Source organism: Cornus florida, unplaced genomic scaffold (assembly GCF_030987335.1).
Source record: "Cornus florida cultivar Cherokee Brave unplaced genomic scaffold, ASM3098733v1 CherokeeBrave_3.0.0_Hap2_Chr05, whole genome shotgun sequence".
NCBI lineage: Eukaryota > Viridiplantae > Streptophyta > Magnoliopsida > Cornales > Cornaceae > Cornus > Cornus florida.
Window position 1 is genome coordinate 99,394,257 of NW_026775575.1, and position 17,025 is coordinate 99,411,281.

The window sequence follows — 17,025 nt, forward strand, 5'->3', positions numbered from 1 at the left end:
ACACACACGTATGCAATTGCTCCACAGTCAATAATATGTACTATCTCCGTCCCAAATTAGATGTCCTGTTTGAAAAATATCATGATTTTTCAAGTAAGGCATCTGTTTTTGAGACATAAAGAATAACGAATAATACATCTGACAGAAATTGGGGGGTTTGATCGGTGGCACGAATTGGAATGGTGGTTAGGGGTATGAGGTTTACATGAACTGACACAGGTGTTGTGTTTTGACAGTGAGAGACAGAGATTCCTTGTTTGCCTGGACAAAATCCCAGTCCTTAAAAGCAACCTTTTTCTTTTTCTTTTTCTTCTTTTTATTTTTTTTTATTTTTTGAATAAGGTTACTCAAATAGATCCCCAAAGTAAGTTTGACAAAATAAAATTTTCAGTATTTAAATTTTATTTTTTTTTTATTATAAGGGCCCGTTTGGCATGGACTCTATTTTAGACAATTTGTTTTTGCTAAAATAGAAACAATGTTTTTTTGTAGGAGTATTTTAGAAAAAAATCAGAAGCACGTTTAGGAACGATGTTTTGTGACGACTCTGAATTTTTAAACCCAGTGTGTCATGTGATGAACCAAAAGATGACCCGATAACGGATCCGAAATGTAGAAGCGAAAGAAGTAAAATGGCTTCAAGAGATGTACGTCTTCCCTAAGGCACCAAAGTGACTCCCCATGAAGCCACGGAACTTAGTTGAGCCAACAAATGAAGCAAGAATGCCAATCCGAAAAGAAATGAACCAAGGGCAAAATGGTCATTCCAAACTAAAATGGGTGCCACTGTGCACACCATTGGCAAGACAACAAAAAATGAACAAAGTTAGATTCAAGAATCACCTGATTCTGAGTCCGGACGAAAAAGATATGAATTTAAAACAAATTGGCTTTCCCCGTTTAAGACATACCACGACACTATCTTACTAGAACTAGAATAACTCTCACTACATGTGGAGTTTTGATGAATGGTTGGTACCATTGGAAGGCGAACTTCAAGCTCCTGAACTTAAACTAAAAAATGAACCGATTTGGACAAGAAATAAAAGAGATATGTCATTCCAAAGTTGGAACAACAAGGCTGTCCAAGAGAAGCTGAGAAGGGGTGGTTCCAGGGAGAATCAGCCGACCGAAATATAACCATCAGCTGGCCGAAACTCAACCGTCGGTTGGCCGAACCCCCATGGTCAGCCGACCGAAACGCCTAAAATCCTAAAATGGCTACTGGAATGGTCTCGAGGGATTCGTCAGCCGACCGATGAAGCTCCATCAACTGACCAACACACTTGCTGCTGCTATGAAAAGCTATTGTAATATGTGGAAATGGTGCTTGGTCCATCTCCAAGGTTCTACATGCTTTCTACATGATCCAAACACGTTTCAAAACATTTCCTAACCTCATTTAAGTATCTAAAACATGTCAAACCAAAGAGGAACTCAATTGACACCCCAATGCAAGGTTTTTGCATAAAAACTTATAAAATCACCCAAAATTAGTTCCAAAGTTGAAACTTAAGAGTTTTATGCAATGTGGATATGCACGCAAACGTAAAAAAAAACATTTATGACGCATCCCAATGGTCCGGGGCCTTAAAATGACCCCAATGGAAAATATGACCTCTCAATGGCCAAAAATGCCTAAAAATGCAATAAATGGAACTAAAATGTAAAACCTAAAACGAAATGGTGTTTGGCCCTTGCCTACACCTCATACATGATCATAGAAACCCTATGAAAGAAACTGAATGAAATTCCCACACCCGGTGCAAAAATTATGAAGTAATGACTTAGCATTTTACAATATTTTCATAAATAACCTTAAAAAAAAATGAAAGTGTATAGAATACAAATACATGTCGTTGGCCTCCGGCCTCATCTCATACATGTCAAATACATTGAAAAGAGTGTACTTATGTACACTTTACATATATGGAATTAAAGAATACAAGTTTTGACATATAAGCTACTAATAGCATTTCATGCTAACATTTTCATGAAAATGATACTTCAAGTCTACGAAACTTCCATGACATAGTGTGCATCCCAAATCAAGGTCCCTGTACCTGAAAAATGTCCCCACTACGTGGTTGCGTAACATAAAGCTACTCGTAGGAGATGAGTATGTATCGACCTAGCATTTTACAATTATATCACCTTAAAGTAAAACATGTTAAAGGGCTCATGCTACCTAACGTCTAGGTCACTGTGAGACTCAGGGATCATCCTAAGTTATTCATGTAATTGAAATAAACAACGACATACAAGTATACATGCTCAAGTACACTAAGTCATGTTAAGCAAGTTATGTATTGTCTAAGCATGCATATACAAACATACAATTAACATGGAAAACTCATGAATCAAGTATACAGGCACAAATATACTAAGCTAAATGAATTACGTGTAAAACAAGCATACACGACACAAGTATATATAATGAAGTCCGATTGCACAAATTAAACATGCAATGCTTAAGTACACTAATTAGGGTTTAGATACACAACCAAGGATACAAGATCAAGTATACTAAATGAGATCTAAATACACAAAACAAGTATATAGTTTCAAGTATACTAATTATGATCTAAATACACAAAACAAGTATACAGTTTCAAGTATACTAAACAGGATTCAAATACCCAAGTAGGCATCAATTCTCAAGTTACAAGTAATCCATGATTAACAACTTGAAATTAAATGCGAAATCAAATAGGAGAAAGACTAGGATCCTTGGCTGCAAACCAATCGAGTTATTCCGGGTTACTAGCCCGCAAGGTACTACCTAGTGCGCACGTGTATAAGTTATTCCAGGTAATTACGACCCACAAGGTACTACCTACTGCGCATTTCATATGACTTAGGAAACTCACGAATCCATACTAGGGCCAGACCCTAGCCATCACATGAACACGATCCTTATAAGCCTCCAAAAACAAAAAGTTCAAAACTTATGCAAAATCAATAAGTTAAATCAAACTTATACATTTCAAATAATGTCTAGGAATCAATTTACATGCACAAGTAAGGTTGAATCTACACAAACCATATCCTAGGGTTCAAATCTACAATGACATTCACAATGTTGAATCTTCAGTGTGTAATTCGTTACACGATATGACAATTTCATTTCAATATTAAAATGCAATCTCATCCAAATGATCCCTAATTCAATTATGTTAAACAACATAGTATTGTCACTACACAAACCAACTCAAAAACTAAATTGGATTATTGAGACAACAAAATATAGTTTAATTGAAACATGGTAATTAAATCTCTAAATTTTCTAAAACAACCCCAAATGGCCCCAAATGGATATATACAAGTGAACAAACCCAAGTCACTACCATTATCAAGTTAAAACTCAATCAAACTAGTGGAACCATTAATTAGATTTTAATTAATTCATTTAATTCAAAATCTCTAGATTTATAAACTTATCAAAATGCTCTCAATTTAACATAGGTTAGAGAACATGCCAAGACCTATTTTAATATCACATTACAAGTTGATTTCATGCTTATTTCAACCATGTGAATTAAATTTTCATAAAAGATAAAATTAAATAAGTTTTGCAATTCTTATTTAAATGTTCCAAATTTAATATATGTTACACAACTCACCAAGGCCTAATTTACCAGCATGCCGCAATTTAATTCTAAACCATATACCATCATTAGAATTAAATCATAAATAAAGAAAATAAATAAATTAAATTCTAAAAACTTGAACAAGGCATGCTCAAAAGTTGTATATGCTTATAAAACAATCAATACAACAATAATATAAACCTAAGACATCCCCTACCTCAATTTGAGATGAAAATCTCAAAAGCTACCAAAATGAAACCGCTCCGTATTCGACGAAACTTCGGGGTTTTGTCGGGGACAACACGGTCTACATGAACCCCAAAGAAGCCCCATCAAAATCACAACTTGAATTCAAACCTGAACTTAAGATTTGGCCAAAAATGGGTTCTAATAAGGGTGAAAGATGCGCGTCGTCAAAACAAGCACAAAACGCGAAGGCACTATAACTTTATAACAAAGGAAATGAGGTTTACTTGAGAGAAGAAGGGTGGCAACCCCCTTTGGGCAGCCATGGGAGTTGATGGTCGTGCTTGATGAGAGGAGAAGATGGCTTTTCAATTTTTATAACCTCCTATTTATAGAAAATCTCAAAAAGTGCCCTGAACGGGCCCCGCTAGGTCCGAAAAAGTGAAATTTGAGCAAACGCGCTCAAACAGAAAAACTCCTTGAATGAAAAAGATCAAAATGATAAAATATGAATAACGGAAGAAACGGCGTCAAAAACCGAGTCCCGAGCAGAGAGTTATGCCCTGAACAAGTTCGGCAGCAACCGAGGCCAGAAATCCTAAAATTGGAGAAAAACGACCAGAAGGAAATTCTTAGAGCACACGACTCGACAAAATGTGAAAATGAATCCCGTACGAGGATCCAGGCGAGATATTTTGTAATAACTTTCGTTAATTGCACAATGGCCCCTACAAAAAAGGTTAATTGCGAAACTGCCCCAGAATGAAAATATCTTCCAAAAGATATTTTCTTAGATACCTCTGAAATAAAATATCTTCAAAAGATATTTATGAAAAATACCCCAAAAAAAGAAAAAGATTCTAAAAAACTATGCATCCATACCCCTATGGACACCGGGGGCAACCAGAGTACTTTTCTGCAAAAGTAAAGATACGTATTTCGTAGAACCCACTTAGAATGAAGATACGTGAAGTCAGAAACCAACTCCGAACACAATGAGTGAGGTTATGCCAACAAAGTGACAAACGAGAAAAAGACAAAGTAGGGAAGAGGACAAAACAGGGAAAATGATGAAAAGTGAATAGTGCCAAAAAACGAAAAATGTGGAAATGACTCGGTTCTCAAAAGAAGTTGTCAATCCAAATGAAAGAGTCTCAGAAATCATTTCTGAGCACTTGAGACGACACTAAGCGACGAGAAACTGAACTCAGACAAGAAATTTCAACGAAAAAAATTCATCCGTGAAATTTTGAGGAAAAAGAAAAGGAAGGAAATGACCGGATCATTACATGTTTTGCTGTGGAAATGTCGGGCCCATGTTATGCTACTATTATGGTTTTGGGCCGTGAACAGTTTTTTTTTTTTTTTTTGAAAGTTAAATTTAACATTAAATTTGAAGAAAAGATATAACCTAAAAGTTAGCCATATGCTAACTCATTAAAGCTATACAAACACAGTCTAGAGGGCCCAATGGGAAGAAATAACAATGTATACATACAAAGCAGCCCAACAAAAGTGATGTGTGAAATTAATCAACACAACAATGTGGTGATCAGGGAGCTAATATCCAGCAGTGGTGAAGAGATTCAGCAATTCAAGTCTGGTGGTTTTGCAGGTGGACGAATCACTACTTCAGGTATATTCCATTCCAAAGCAATTCTGGTGGTATGAAGTGAATCAGTGATTGTAGAGGAAAGTAACTTTGCTCGAACTATCTCCAAGAATTGGTGAAGGAGTGAATTTGCACTGAGTGTTCTCTTTTTGAAGATTCTGTTGTTCCTCTCAATCCAAATATGATAGATAAGAGCTGCTAGTCCCAACTTGGATATTGCATTGCTATTAATAGCTAAATTCCTCCTCTAATGATGAGATGTCCAAACAATAAATTCTGCCCAGGAGGATGGTTGAATGTAGAATCCACATCTTGCTTGTAAAAAGCTCCACAAGGGTTTGACAAATGTACAAGAAAAGAATAGATGATCATGTGTTTCATCTTCAGTATTGCCAAGAATACACAATGTTGAGTTGATGTGTGCTGTGCACCTTCTGTTAAGTGTTGGCAGTTTGTGTTGTATGGCAACCCAAAGCGTGAAAGAGTGTTTTGGAATGGAAGGTTTGGACCAGACCAGGTGAGGCCAAGGAAGGGTACGGTGTTGCTGGTTAAAGTGTTTCATTGTCTTTGAGATAGAGAACTGAGTGGAGTTAGATGGGATCCAAATGAATTTATCTTTGTTATTTGGCTTTGGGATAGGTAATAAGCCAATGTTTTGTAGTTGTGGTAGGAGGTTAAGGATGGCTGTTGGAAAAGACCAAGTGTTGGAGGTGATGAATGAGCTGCATTTTGTCATGTTTCCAAACTCCATTCCAGCAATTTGTTGTGGTTGAACAAGGTGGTGAAGTGGTCCAAGAGAACTCCAATTGTTAAACCAGAAATTGGCTAAAGTTCCATCACCAATTTCTAACTTGACAAGGGGAGAAATTGTATCTCTGAGGCTAAGAAGCCTTCTCCAACTCCATGAGCCCTGACCTGGAACTTTGACATCCCAAATACTTCTACCTTTGAGAAGATAGGTGTGAATCCATTTAACCCATAGCATGTCCTTTGAGCTGTAAATGTGCCAAAAATGTTTCATAATAGCACTCTCATTCCATGTTTGTAGATTTGGTAAACCAAGACCCCCAGCCCTTTTAGGAAGGCAGCATGTATTCCAAGCAACTTTGGCACATGCCCTTTTCAATGTTGGACCAGACCACTAAAAAGCTCCAAAGATGCTCTCAAGTTCATGTATAATGCTTATTGGTAAGATGAATTGAGAGCTCCAATACATCTGAGTTGAGAAATGAACAGCTCTAATAAGCTGTAGTCTACCTGCAAATGAGAGATTTTTGCTTGTCCAATGTGCAATTCTAGATGTTACCTTATCAATTATGGTTCTGCAATCATTAGCTTTGAGCATAGTAGTAACCAATGGTACACCAAGATATCTCAAACGAAGGTTTCCTTTTTCAAATCCAAGAAAATCAAGGATGGCAGACTCCATTTGAGGGGCTAGACTCCATTTGGGCCGTGAACAGTTGTTAAAATAAGAAAAACAACCTTTTAGTGTTTTGGTTTTGGGTCACTGTTCACGAATTGTTTTAGCACTATGTAAAATAAAACAAAGCCGTACCAAATATGTTTTTGTTGCTAAAATCAACACTATTGTAGCCCAAACAAAAATAACAGAAACAAAACACATACCAAACGAGACCTAAGTTTGCAAAAACTAAGTTTGTGGAGAAGAAGATGAGGAAGACAGTAGCTTGAAGCATCAAATCCACTCCTCAACCCATATTTATCTTTGCAAAAGTAGATCGTGTTGAAAATAAACTTGATTTTAGTATTTAGTATTTTCCAGTACTTTTGTATCCATGATGCATGTGTTAATTTAGCATGTTAGTGGGTAGTAAATTGTCTTAGTGGGAGTTAAGGTTATGTAAAATAAAGAGTCATGAGAGTTAAGCCTAACAAATACTATGTTAGTGGGAGTTTTGCCTACTAAATGGTCATGTTAGTGGGTTAGTGGGAGTTTTGCCTACTAAATGATATGTTAGTGGGGTTTTAAGTTTCATTTACATTTATGTTTTGAAGCCTATATAAACCCATGCATTGTACTCATTTTCTATCAAGTGAAATAAGAATTATTTTCCTCCATTTCTATTCTCTTCCAAATAGTATAGTGTTGTGTGTGTAACTAGGCCACTATTTCCAACAAAGTGGTATCAGAGCCTAGACGATCCTGAAGGCCAGACGAAGTTGATCTTAGAAGGTTCAACATTTGAGAAAAACATGTTTCTCCTTGATGATGATGAAGGGGAGAAAATGTATTTTCTTAGTGAAAAGATGATGTTATCTAATTACAAGAGAATGAGAATCATCATGACTTCATACCTCAAAGCATGCGATTTGTGGGATGTTGTTGGAGAAGAGCCAAAGAATGGCATGTCCAACAAGCTTCATGAAAAGAAAGAAGATAAGGCATTGGTAGTGTTGCAAAAGGCAATACATCAAGAAATTTGGGAGTATTTTGGAGAGTCCAAAACTCCAAGTTGTATTTGGAAGATGCTCGAGACCATCGTTTCCAATCATAGGGGTGAATCACTACCCATGGAGTATTGGGTACAATGCTTTGAGAATGATGAGTTTACGAAAGATGATTATGAAAGTCTTGAAGACAAAGTTGTGGAGAATGAAGAGGTGTATCATGCAAAAGAAGTTGAAGATTTTGGAGATTCAAAAGTTGAAGGAGAATTTGAAATGGTGAATAAGGAAGAGGTAAGAAAAGGTGTTAAAGAAGAGATTGAAAAAGTGAAGGAGGATGAAGTGAAAATAGAAGATTTAGAAGAAGGAAGTGCTAAAGAAGAGACAAAAGTTCAAGTTGGTGAATTAACATCTTCAGGTATGGTTACAAATTCCACCTTGAAAGAAGTTATATTTGACTTATTTGATGAAATTATTATTTCTTCATATTCATCAAATAATGCTTATTTTGTGGAGAATGATGAACTTCTCTTAAAGAAAGTTGTTCCAAAGAAGTATGAGATTGAAGCCCAGGATGATAAGAAATTCTTATATTATTTTTTAAAAAATAGTTTGGAGAATTTTGTAATTGATACATGTTGGGTGAATATGGAATTATTTTTTGACTCTAAAGAAGAAGTATATGTGAAGTTGAAGATTCATAAAAAATTTAAGAAGAAAAAAGATCGATGGTGTGCTTGTATAAAGAGGATGATATATGATTATGTGAAGACATCAAACAAGCATTTGAAGAAGTTTCACAAACCCTACACATCAATGGAAATGGCCAAGAAGATTGAAGCTATTGAAGGAGGTGGAATTGAAGATCAACTATCGAACTTTTGATCAAGCCCCCAAAATTAATAAGAAGGTTTTTCAAGTTACAAAATCAAGTTTAAAGGGGGGTGTTGAAAATAAACTTGATTTTAGTATTTAGTATTTTCCAGTACTTTTGTATCCATGATGCATGTGTTAATTTAGCATGTTAGTGGGTAGTAAATTGTCTTAGTGGGAGTTAAGGTTATGTAAAATAAAGAGTCATGAGAGTTAAGCCTAACAAATACTATGTTAGTGGGAGTTTTGCCTACTAAATGGTCATGTTAGTGGGTTAGTGGGAGTTTTGCCTACTAAATGATATGTTAGTGGGGTTTTAAGTTTCATTTACATTTATGTTTTGAAGCCTATATAAACCCATGCATTGTACTCATTTTCTATCAAGTGAAATAAGAATTATTTTCCTCCATTTCTATTCTTTTCCAAATAGTATAGTGTTGTGTGTGTAACTAGGCCACTATTTCCAAATAGTATAGTATAGTATAGTGTTAGAAATTAAACTTTATTTTATTTAGTGTTTTACATTTATGTGAGTTTTTTATTGGAGTTAGTGGGGGGCATGAGAGTTACAACTAGTAAATGGTCATGTTAGTGGGTTAGTGGGAGTTTTGCCTACTAAATGGTCATGTTAGTGGGTTAGTGGGAGTTTTGCCTACTAAATGATATGTTAGTGGGGTTTTAAGTTTCATTTCCAACAGATCGATCGAGGAAGCTAATATTTGCGTCGTATATGAACTTTGATTTGGAGAGCGTGTGTGCAATAGCGAGACTCGCATGCATTGTTTTTGTCATTTAAGAGAGCACTTTCATCGTGAACTGGCACAGTGGTATCTTATATATTAGTCTACATATACGACATTGTTCATGAAATAGTTTTTCCCTTTCTTCCCGTGAAAACGAGAGTCTTGGGTGCTTGTGAAGAATATTCGGCATACTTCATTGTCAACTTAATTGATCAAACTGTGAGAGATGAATATTCCATTTCCTTATTTGTTTTATTAATTGTTCATGTTTTTAATCTAAAACAATTAGGACTCCACGTGAGACATATATCAATAAATAACAAATTATATATTTTTCGTCACCACTACAACATTCTAACTACTTTAATTTTACACACATGTTAATCTTCGTTCCGATCGACTACAAGCCATTGCTTGAGACCTTTGGAATAATATAATATCTCCCAGTTATTCATTAATTCCCATAAAAATCAGAGTTGTTAACACAATCTCAGCTAATCACGATTTCATATATATTAAGAAGTAATCTGTTTCATATCTGCCATTCTACGTTCTACAGTCAAAGCTCCTCTAAAGGTTGATTTCGGGTGGTGTGTGTGAATATTAATTTCTATGCGTGTGTGTACGTGAAGATTGATTTGTGTGTGTGTGTGTGGATTACAGAAAAATTAAATGCAATAAGTGTGATGGGGCCTTCAGGTAACAGCTATATATATGATGTATATGTCCTCTTGTCTGAAGAAAGCTGTCCACCATAACATGTTCTACACACCATTAGAGAGGGTGTGTAGAGCTTAGAAGCCCACGACGTGCATGTCTTTGTCACTCATTTGAATCTTTTAGGCTCTTTTTTCGAAGTCGATGTGGACTTGGATCACTTATTAGAAACCATGACACTTAATTAGATATGTTGCGCACGTCATAATGGCATAAAATACAGTTATATGTGTCAAGTTGCATTGTTGGGATCAACTACGCCACACGATGCACCTCTCGTGGAGTCCACCAACAGTGCAACTCAGAAGAAATATAGTTTTAAGGTAAAGTAATGTTATAATGCCCGATTGATTTTTGAATTTGTGATTTTGTATGTTGGTGTGACTAGATACGTATGTTCATATGAGAGTGTAAGTAGGTCATGTTTTTGTGTGAGTTGATGATAATGGCAGTGCTTGGAGAAATGTATAGTGTGAAATGAAAGTGCGACTTAGGGGCATCAAAATGTACTAGGTGACAAATAAGTAGTGTACATGTATTATAACATCTAAGGTTATTTGGAACCTAAAAAGACCTCAAAAAAAGTCAAGATATTGTATAAAAAAAAAAAAGCATATTAGCAACCCTAATACACAGGTAACTATCATATTTTGTTGCGGTGTGTGATATACCAGTAACGTCACTATATTTGTTAAACTCAAACAAGCGTTTCATATTTGTCAATCTATCCTTTTACAATTATACCCAGACCTGACAATAAAATAAAACAAGATTGCCGGATCACTAACAATATATTTTCCAATGCAATTTCAGAAGAATTTTACAATTTTGAGTATTTATTCTCTAAGGTATTGAGAGTGAGTTTTCAAATACTCTCATGCAGTGATTGCCAATTTTTCTTGAAGGCACAGTAAATCTCACTGAAGAAGAGAGCCACCAATATATACAGTGAATATGTATAAAAAAGTAATATAGTGAGTGCCAAAAGATAGATTCACAGCACATGCTACAAATAGATGTAGAGAGACATAATTATGTATTTCTGGAAATTGAAGGCCCATTTATCTTATGAATTCTAATTTTTACTTTATTGGGTAACAAAAGATTCCATTTGGTTGGTCTTTTTTAAGTCGCAGATCAATTGGAGAATTTAGAGTGGAGCAATCTATACTGTTATGTATCAGGAAAAAAAAAAAAAAAAAATCTATACTGAGATTTTTTGAAACAGTGTCAATTATATATGCGCCTTGTCCTTTTTTGTTGTTTCAGTTTATTAATGTCACTTTCTTCAGAATATCTCCAACACCAGCTATATATATCGATTGGATTCAGAAAATTTTCAACTAGTTTTTACACACATGTTAATAATCATTCCGACCACATGCCCTTGCATGACATTTTGAATAAAATCTACAGATTGTTCATTCCCATGCATAAAAATCACGTATATATATAATTCCTAGTGGGGAACGATATATATATATATATATATAGATATATGATTAATGAACAGATGCAAATTAATTCATTATCATCTAATTAATCACAGTTGAAGAAGCATTCTGTTTCTCATCTGACGTTCTACATCTACAGTCAAATCTCCTCTAAAGATTGAATTCTGGGTGTGTGTGTGTGTGTGTGTTTGTGTAGCTAGCTTCAGAAAATTAAATAAATGCAATTAATGAGTGTGGAAGGAGGTTACAGACATGAAGGATTTGTCATCAACTAAGTCCACTTCTTTGAAGAAATTAAACTGACCATTTTATTATACCACCATAATATATAATAATAATAATAATAATGGTGTAGAGCTTAGATGCCCGCCCACCACATGGATATCTATTTCACATTTAAATCTCTTTTAGCTACACTCTTTCAAGGAAGCAGACAATAGACATGGGCACCCATTCTTATTGGCTCTTCACATATATTATGATATACTAGGTATAAATTTTCTAATTGGCAATTTTTGGTATACTACGTATAAATTTTTTAATTGGCAATTTTTGGTGTCAAAACAAATCCTAGTCTAGTTGTAATTTCTAGTTATCATATCAGGATCGACATCGAGTGCGGAACTGAAAGATTGTTCAAAGATACTATAATGAGATCATCAATAAAGAAAATAACAACACTTTAGAAAGAAATCTAAAGAGGTTAGGACACATTCCATAATTGGTATATTTTTCGAACTTACCAAAACAGTATTTTTAACCTTCAGAGCCTTAGGATTCAAGTCTAGCAAACTTGAACCTATTCAAGCCTTCACACTTTGGCTTCGAGTTTTTACTGCCTTTCTTAAACTGGTTCAAGGGTCTTTTACAGGATTTGGAAACTTTGTGATTTTTTTCTTACTTGGTTTAGAATTATACCAAAAGTTCAATGCACAAAATTTTCTATATTTTCTACACATCTAGGTTTATTATGGCTTTTGCACTACAACTTCATTATTCATAAAAAGCCTTAGGAAGATTATTTTTGCAGAAAATCCAAGTTGATTTCTCTGTCAGTCTTTCTAGAACATACACATAAACACAAGAGTGAGTTTAAAATGTTGTTCAAATCCTGATTGTGATCAAAGTCTTGCATCTATAACCGTTAGAGAAAAGCAGATCTACTTTTACATCAAATTCAAATATTGAAGAACAAAAGTAAAAGTAATCACACTTTGAAAGGATCAAAGCATTCGAGAAGTGTTTTTTGACCTACCTGCTACCCTTCTACAAAGATTAAGCATAAGCCTGAGGTTAAGTTGTTATTGGACGGGACGTCGCAAAGCTAAATGATTGTCAGCTCTTGGTATAACGATAAGGTGTGAGTCAAAGTTAAAATTTAGTGTACTTTGTTTCATACATAGTGGATCAGTTTACTTTGAACTGCATAGTCCACGAGGTAAATCCTAGTGTTATCTCTAACTCTTTACATTAATTATTTAATTGCTAAAATAAGTAAAGTTAAAAAGACGTTTATAAAAATACAAAATTTTCTAAATATTCTACATGCCATGCGATCACACATACATACACACAAGAAAATGCCTGAAAAAAAATCCACTTGTTTTTTATTTATTTTTTCCGAACGGTTAAGCAATTGTATAAATACGTATATGAATTTACAAGGCCAAAGGCCCAATAGCCCAACAACCAGGCAACAAAAAGTTACAACCCAACCCAATAGGCCCAAAATAAAAACAGTAGTTATGGTTAAAGATCTATGAATTCAAACTATTGTTCAATGCATCAACGTGATGACAAGCGAGAATGCCATTGTAACTGCAATTCTTAGTCAGCAATGGCTTCCACAATCCGGTTTGTGCTACCGAGGGCAATCCGCTATTGCGATGATTCCCCTGAATGCTTAGTCGGGCGGCGGAGGGGGTGGTCTTGGTCGGACTGAAACGAGGCTCCATTCCTCTGCAAGTGCAGAGATTACTGCTTTTTTGGAGGCTTTGAGGGTTCCGGCAATGGAACTTGCTACCACTCTGAGAATTGATGCTTTTGACGAGGGTGTGCTCCTATAAAGTCTGTTGTTCCTCTCTTGCCATACGTTGTAAACCATTACTGCAAGGGCTAACTTACAGAGCAAAATTCTAGGGCTACTGTTGGTCCAGTGTTGACTTGCCCAAGTGATGAATTGGGACCAGCTATCACTCCTTGTATAGCATCTGCAGCTATCTTGAATGAACCTCCATATTGGGGATGTGAATTCACATTCAAAGAATAGATGGGAATGGGCTTCAAGTTTGGAAAAAAAAAATACATGCACTTGTTAGACGCTCCTTTACAACCATAAATAAATTTGATAATTCATTCGTTATCGAATTATTAATACAATAAAAAAATAAGATTCTTCCAAAAAAAAGAAAAAAGCTCAAGAGTGCCAAAAATATATTCACAATTCTAGAGAACCATAAAGGTGTGTATTTTACTTTATCAATTGACAACAAATATATATATATTCAGCTGACAATTACAATTGATCACCGATTGACCAGTGGGTATGTGGGACCCACATGCCTCTTTGTGTTTTTTAACGGTGTAAGTTCTTTGTCTAATATTAACTATGCACAAAAAAAAAAAAAAACTTAGAATAAAATAGGACAAGGACTTCGGTTATGGTTCTCACCATTTCAATTTTAAAAATCGTTCGGTTCTGGGAGCCATTGGGAACCAAAACCCTATATATATATATATATATATATGTATGTGATATATTTAATTATATATATTATTAATTACATACTAATAGAGATTGCGAAAGAAAATGGCGGCTCAAAAACAATAAGGAATGTCTCCCTGGGATTAATTTGATTGGTAGCTGTTAGGATCGTTGTCTCCTTGATCTCTTCATCATCTAGGCGGCCAAAAGTCGTGATCCTTGGGGTGATTTTGGTGGCTTTGGTTTCCCAATTCATCTACGAGCAGAGGCTGTTATCAGAATCGGAAGAACGGAAAAGGAAAAAACCCAAGAAAGAAAAAATGAAGTCCTATGTGTTTCTTCTGTTCTAATTAATTAGTCAGTATAGTTTTTAAGAACTATGAATATAGCGTGAGACAAACCCAAGTGATATCTAACACTTCGGACTAATACATAAAACTTTGTTTTTGCATCATCATCCACTGTCTCTATAATATCTCTGTAATCACTAAAATTCCTGATTTATGTGATGTTGTGTCATGAACTTCTCCATTATTAATTTATTATATAGCAGCAACAGAATGAAAGAACTGAGGCTAATATATCCGTTTCCTATGAGTCAAAGAAACTATAGATTGATGAACACATATACAGATTCTTCATCTAGGAACCGAATCGGTATGCACAGTTCGGTTCGGTTTCATATATACTCAATTCCGGTTATATTTTTAAAGAATTGGTATGACCGGTTCTTATTCTAGTTCCGGATGCCGAACTGTGTGCACCCCTATCTAATATAATAACTTTTTTTTTTTCTTAAATGAAGAAAAAAATTTATAAGATAAAACAATATAGTACAAGAATAAAGTGAAGACATTTCTTCACTAAGACACACAAGAACATCTAGGGTTAATATAACAACTTTTTATTGTAAACGCAACAACTTTAAATTGATAATATAATAATTTTATAAATTGCAAAATTATTGAGTTAATGAATAATATAATAATTATATAAATTGTAAAATTATTGAGTTAATGGAGTTATAATGTAAACGCAATGGTGTTATAATGTAAACGCAATTGGTACTCCGTACATTGTTTAAGGTGACCACCGAAGGCCCAAGTGGGAGAAGAGGCCCTATAAAAGTGATTTCATAATATTAGTTAATATTTACAAATTTCTTTTAATGGGGGGTAGCCCAGCAGCCAGGGTAAGGCCTGGATATAGGGTTTGGTACTCCGCCCGGCCCGTCATCCGGCCCACCAGACCTTTCCATCAGCCTCCACTCTAGTCCGCATCATTATGTATACGGGCCTCTACCCATTACTCATCTGTTCTATTGATTGAAGTCCTTTTCTACAGCCCGTACTTTTAGCCCGTTCCAAGCCCACAGCCCAGCCATTCCAAGCACACAGCTGGCTATCCAAAGCAAAGGGCCAAGCTTGGGTTTCTTAAAATGCCTTCAGGCCCGGCAATGCCAGGCCAGTTGATAAGTCAAAACCCAACAGACTCTGGCCTGGATCCCAAAACCACGGGCCAAGCCAGCCTGTTATGCACCCTAAAGAAGGGCTACATCTTTCTTATTTTTAATTCTTACAAGTCTCATTTTCTATATTTATATTACTCTTCATTTGGTCTTTTTATTTATTTATGGAGTCTTAACTCCAAGTTACTTTTCAGACGAAGATTAGATGATTTTTTTTATAAAAAAAAAAAAAATACAACAAGAGTACAAAATTATAATTCAATTCAGAACTTAAAAATAAGAAAATATCAAAGAGAAGAAAAGTTGAATAATGAAGGGCATATATTGAGTGTGGTCGATTGTACTAGTATTAACATTATTGTAATAATTTTTTTTCTTACTTATAAAAAAGAAAAGAAATCTCTCATTTAATTTATATGCAAGTACAAACACAAGCAAAATCCATATATACAAACATAATACGAAAATGATGCTTAAACCAATTTCTCAAGGGAAATGATTTATGAACCCAGCCTTGTCAATTTCTTCTATCGAAAGTTTCTCAACCATTAATGGTATTTTGTGAGTAGCAAAATTAAGGCATTTGACAGCTCATAGACGTTCGGTCTATAGATTCCTAAACTACTAGATCAAAGAGTAGCACGCACTGCTCATTTTCTCGAACTTCTCAGACCTATTTGTCTAGCCAAACGACTTTCATCCATTTGATGCACTGGACATATGAAAACCCGTTGAATCCAGCCCACTATCTTTGAACGTCAGAAACTCGTCTGTCTCTTGTTAAAAAAGGTAATTCGGGCCCACATGTGTTTAGGGCCTCCCCTTAGTCGTCGAACGAATCCAGGCCCACATGTCAATGTCCATCCCATTTCTTAATTTTGTTTGGGACTATGAAATCATGTTTTCTTTCATTTTGCTAAGGTGTCTTCACTCCATTGATCAATTGCAAGTTTTTCATTTGGTCTTAAATTGAATTTGAAAATGCTCAACTTGAGTTATGATTAAGTGAAACTTATATATATATATAGATAGATATATCAGGCATTTTGTGTTAAACCCGACTTGTTAACAAATAAATTTAATGTAAAGGTTAGAGTTTGACTTAACATGAAATGAAATTGATTAAAATACTTGAACAATTTGATTTTAATTTGTGGCCTGCAAATGGGTCAGTTTATTTGTGGTGAGGAATTTTTGTAAGAATGTCTCAAGTTCAAGATTGCAAATAAACCGAGCATATGATATTGTCGGGGCTTAAGTTATATTCAA